This window comes from Brienomyrus brachyistius, chromosome 23 (genome assembly GCF_023856365.1).
Source record: "Brienomyrus brachyistius isolate T26 chromosome 23, BBRACH_0.4, whole genome shotgun sequence".
NCBI classification, from domain to species: Eukaryota; Metazoa; Chordata; class Actinopteri; order Osteoglossiformes; family Mormyridae; genus Brienomyrus; species Brienomyrus brachyistius.
Genome location: NC_064555.1, coordinates 4,157,979 through 4,162,730, shown reverse-complemented (window position 1 = coordinate 4,162,730; position 4,752 = coordinate 4,157,979). Strand labels below are relative to the sequence as shown.

Genomic DNA, 4,752 nt, shown 5'->3' with positions numbered 1-4,752 from the left:
TTGTTGGCTAATGAAGACCAACTTACCCCTCGCGAAACTCAAACAAATAGCCAGCGAAAAAGGCAAATAGACAGACAGACGGGGCTCCGTTTAATCCGCTGCCTCGGATGCTTGTTTACGTCTAAGCAGACGGTCTGAACATTGACATGCCAGAGTGTTCGCTTACACCTTTGTGTTTGTCTTCCTTTGTGCGGGTTCATTCGTTCATGCCAACATTGTCATGGGTCATGTGACACAATTTTACCATTCCGCTCACTCCAGTGTGGTATGTGGACAACAAGAACGTGCCACGTGTTGAGACACAATGCCACACCTGCAGTACTTCTAAGGAAAGGAACAGAACCAAAGTTTACAATCCTCTGCTGCTTCTAGATCATTAAAAATATTTGATTTCTCATCCCCCAAACGAAAACTGTGTCAGAGTCCCAACCCGGAACCCAGCCCCAAAAAAACATGTCACACTGCTTTCTGCCAAGTCCCTTGAGGAACTGCCAGCGTAATACTCTCTATCGGCTCTCCAGACGCCGATCGCTATTGACGGCTTCATCAGAAACCCCTCGGCTCCAGCGTAAGCCAACCGCCCCGCGCTTTTCTAAGCACCAGATGGGTGGGTACAGTACGGGGAGTAAGATAAGGAGCGAAGGGCTGTCACTGGCTGCAGTTTGTGTGAGGACGTCACCTCTGGGGAAGAGAAGCATGTTACTCCTTAGGTCTGATCCACAGCACCAACGTAGGCATCCAGTGGTATTTATTTGGACTCTAAGCCGGGTTGGGGGTCAGATCACTGGCTAAGTAATGCGCAGTTTCAGTGGGGTTGGGGGAGGTATTGACCAGTTGTTTACAGAGGTTGTTTGTGTTGCATCAGCCCTGGCGATCCAGTCATTTGTGTGTGTGTGTGTGTGTGTGTGTGTGTGGGGTTAGGTTCAAATTACAATGTGGGGACCAAATGCCCCCCACAATGCAATAAAAACCTGTTTGACATTTTTCAGGTCCCCACAATGATCTGTGAATGCAATCAAAAAAATTAAAATGCCAAATATCTCGTATTTTGTTTGGTTACTTATGGTTATGGTTAGGGCTGGGTAGGCAGAGTCCCCACAAAGAAATAAATACAAATCTGTATGTGTGTGTGTGTGTGTGTCTACTCCAGTTATTTTCCTAAATGAGACAGAGGGTTGCAGTGAGGTGAATGTTGGACTCACCACTTGAGTTTGCACTGCATTCCACACATAGCCATTCATAACCTAACTGACATGCACTCAAGCAAATTTCCTTCCCTTTTTAAATGTCTTGCCAGTTTATACAATTTCCAGTATCCTTCAGTGTGCTTCAGTGTTGTCACTGCAAGACGAAGAGAGAGAAGAAGTACCGATTTATTTCACAAAGCTAGCCTGCGATGGATTGTAATTTTTCCTTTTCTTGGGCAGAAAATGATCTCAGCTGGTCTATTAGTTTCCCTTGGATGACACACAAATTTTTCTCAACAGTTAATATGGTACTTTCCAAACCATGCATCACAATTATCCAGATTTTAACAGCCTAATCTTAAGATGAGACAACATGATTTGTTTTTAAAATTCCATTAGATTCCACATATTTCAGCCTTGCTCTGAACCTAGAAATAGCATTAATTTTATATTCATTTACTTGCTTACATGTCTTTTGACAGCTTACTGTACCGTTTCTGTAACAACTTTCTGTCGAAGATCCCAGAAATCAAGTGGTCAACCAAGGCCATCTGCACTAATATGTTTACCACATGTTGTCCTGTACATGTCACATGACACCAGTGGCCAATCAGCACCATGCGTCGGCAGGCACTGGGCGCAGAATGAACACACACCGCAGGGAGTCTCTCGGCACAGCTGATTGGTGCAGGATGCTCCACTGAATGTCTGGGCCAGCAGAACATGGGCTGCAGAAATGCGAAAGCGCATTTCCCGTGGAAGCTGGAGGAGTGTGGGAAAAAAGAAAGTGTTAGTTATTACTGCTCTGCCATTCATACGTGGCTCTCGGCAAACCCTGGGTCCTACTCTCCCGATACACAGCCTTCAATATCACTGACAACAAGAAGATTTTTGCGGTCCTACTGTACAGAGATGCATTTACATTGATGAGTCGTCTGGTTTCAGGCATCAGCTTCTTTTGGGGATTTTTTAGGGGGGTGGGGGGGGGGGGTGTGGAGGTTTTCACGAAGCTCTGCTTCTGAAGTCTCATTCAGGCGATACAATGGAGGCCCCATCCAGCTGAGCATGCTGGGAAAGTAGCCCCTAGCAACCATAATTTTAAACAGGCCATTAGCATGTCATTTCTGCTGAGAGGTCAGGACCACTTCCTCTATTTACCCTGAAACTGGCCCAAAAGAGGGGCCACTGTTTTCCCCACTGCATGATCACGCTAACAAGTCTAAGTGTCAGTAAACATTTTTATGGCGGAGGTTTAAAACCAGCAGGACTGCCTTATTAGCGAGCGTCTGGGGGCACACGTGGGTGTCAGCGTGTAATAATTTATCCTTCTCTCTTTCCTGACCAAGTCACCTCTCCTCCTTTACGTCCCCCACCCTTGGACACACACACACACACGCACACACACACGCACACACCCGTGTCAACATTATTCTGAGTCTCCTTCAGTAGACCCAAATAAAACAACCGCGAAGAATAACCAAAACATGGACTCGATGGCCCTGACTGAAGGTCACCTAAGGTTCGAGCGCAGGAGGATGCCCTGGAAGGAAAATAAATATGGTAATATAGAGGGTCGGGGGGAAAGGGTGGGGAGGGACCCTCACACAGAGGCAATTTGCTCCAGGTCACAGCTTGGACCTCAAGGCTCACCCCATCACTCTGAGAACCTCACCTTCACTGCAAAGTACTTCTATGTTTTTACATATGGAACCTAGTAAACTTTGATGCCCCTTTCATCCATCCACTCCTCATTCCTTCATTCCCGTCTCACTCAGAAAAACAAGGGATGGAGTCCGGACGGCGAGCTCCACCCCGGCCGTGTGATCCGAAGAGCGTCTGAGAGGAGCTCCATCACTTCTTCTGTCCTGTAGAATCCTCCCCTCCTGATGGAAATCGTCCCAGTGGATGAGGGTATTAGAGGCACCGTAATCGCGTGTCAGAAAGGAGGGCATCCAGAGGCAGGATGCATGGCCCCAAGCAGCTGTCTCAAGCTACACTTGACACACAGGCTGAGAAAAGAGTCTATAGAAGATGAAGATGAAAGATTCACAGCAGTGTTTCGTCCCCGCTCACCCTCGACATTTTTACAACTTCAGATGAAACATAACATTCCGGTATACACTCACGGCAACCTTTTACAGAGTACTGACTCCGAAAGAGGGCCTATTCACAGGGGGCCTCTGTATATATGATAATAATAAGAGATTTCTGCAGGGAAGCATTTGAACCATAGTCTAGCAGGAAACTTTAAGAACAGGCCATGAAGACGCAATCCACATCCATGCATGTCTGACGCTCCCTCCACAGCATCTCACAGCATCTTCACACTCCTTCCTAATTTACGTCTTAAAAAGGGGGTGGGACCAAGCGACCTTCTGCAACGGACATATGTACCGGCCAGTAAAATCCTAACTAGTGGCAAGTAGACACATTGTTAGTAAAGACAAGTCACAGTGTCCAAACGCTTTTAACAACTGAATTGCTGCAATGTGGCAGAAAATGATCTATCTGTGATTTAAATATGACATGAGCTAATCGAGAGGGTGGGGGGAGGGGGGGGGATGTGGCCCCTTAAGACTTCCCTTAGAATGGGGGCAAGTGTGACTCCCCCCTCCCTCCACGGAAACCACAGTTTATTTCCCTGGCTGTCGAAAGATCTGCAAATATTTATGGAGAAGTATTCCCAACGCAGGATGTGCTTAAATGTTAGAGCATAACACCAGGCCGCAAATGCCAGGAGACATACAGTGAAACACAAGCGAAGCGCTGTAACACCTTTCCAGGGAAAGGGGGGTCCAACGTGTGACAATTCTGCGGAGCATAGTGACCTTCGGATGACAGGAACAGATGCAAAGCCCGCAGAACCGTACACTGGCCCATACATCCAAAAGACGTCGCCTCTGACCCAGATGGGACTCGAACCCACAATCCCCAGCTCCGGAGGCTGATGCCTTATCCATTAGGCCACTGGGTCACTACATGCCCCCCCCCCCCAGAAGAAGATGTCATTACTGAGACGTTTAATGGGACTTCATGATGAACAGTGATGCTGATCATTCTTCTCAACTTGCTCCCTACACATATGTGGGGTTCAGGATGCAGAGACCAGCTTCCTTATAAAAAAAGGAATAAAAATTAGGCTGGATGCTCGTTTGGCACGTTCTGCTTTGTTTGTGAAACCTCCTTTTCCGAATACAGATCAATTTCCGTTTTTCTTCCCCGCAGGGGAACTGAACTAGGCGGTTTGCCTTCTTTTCAGCTCACACCCTGAATAAAGAGCGTACCGTTGTTCTTGGAGCGGACACACAGTCTCTGTTTAGCAGCTAGACTCAGCTGAATCACCAGCACCCAATCTACACTACACATGCTAAAATAGGATAATCTACAGCCTACATGCTAATATGGGCTAATCTACAGCCTACATGCTAATATGGGCTAATCTACAGCCTACATGCTAATATGGGCTAATCTACAGCCTACATGCTAATATGGGCTAATCTACAGCCTACATGCTAATATGGGCTAATCCACAGCCTACATGCTACAATGGGCTAATCTACAGCCT

General features: G+C 47.0%; 1 non-coding gene across 1 annotated transcript; it reads right to left on the bottom strand.

Annotated features, from left to right (window-relative positions):
- Window positions 1–4,088: 4,088 nt before the first annotated feature.
- trnar-ccg (transfer RNA arginine (anticodon CCG)) lies at window positions 4,089–4,161 on the bottom strand. Its single transcript has one exon. It is a non-coding gene; the product is annotated as a tRNA-Arg (tRNA).
- Between the last annotated feature and the right edge of the window lie 591 nt (window positions 4,162–4,752).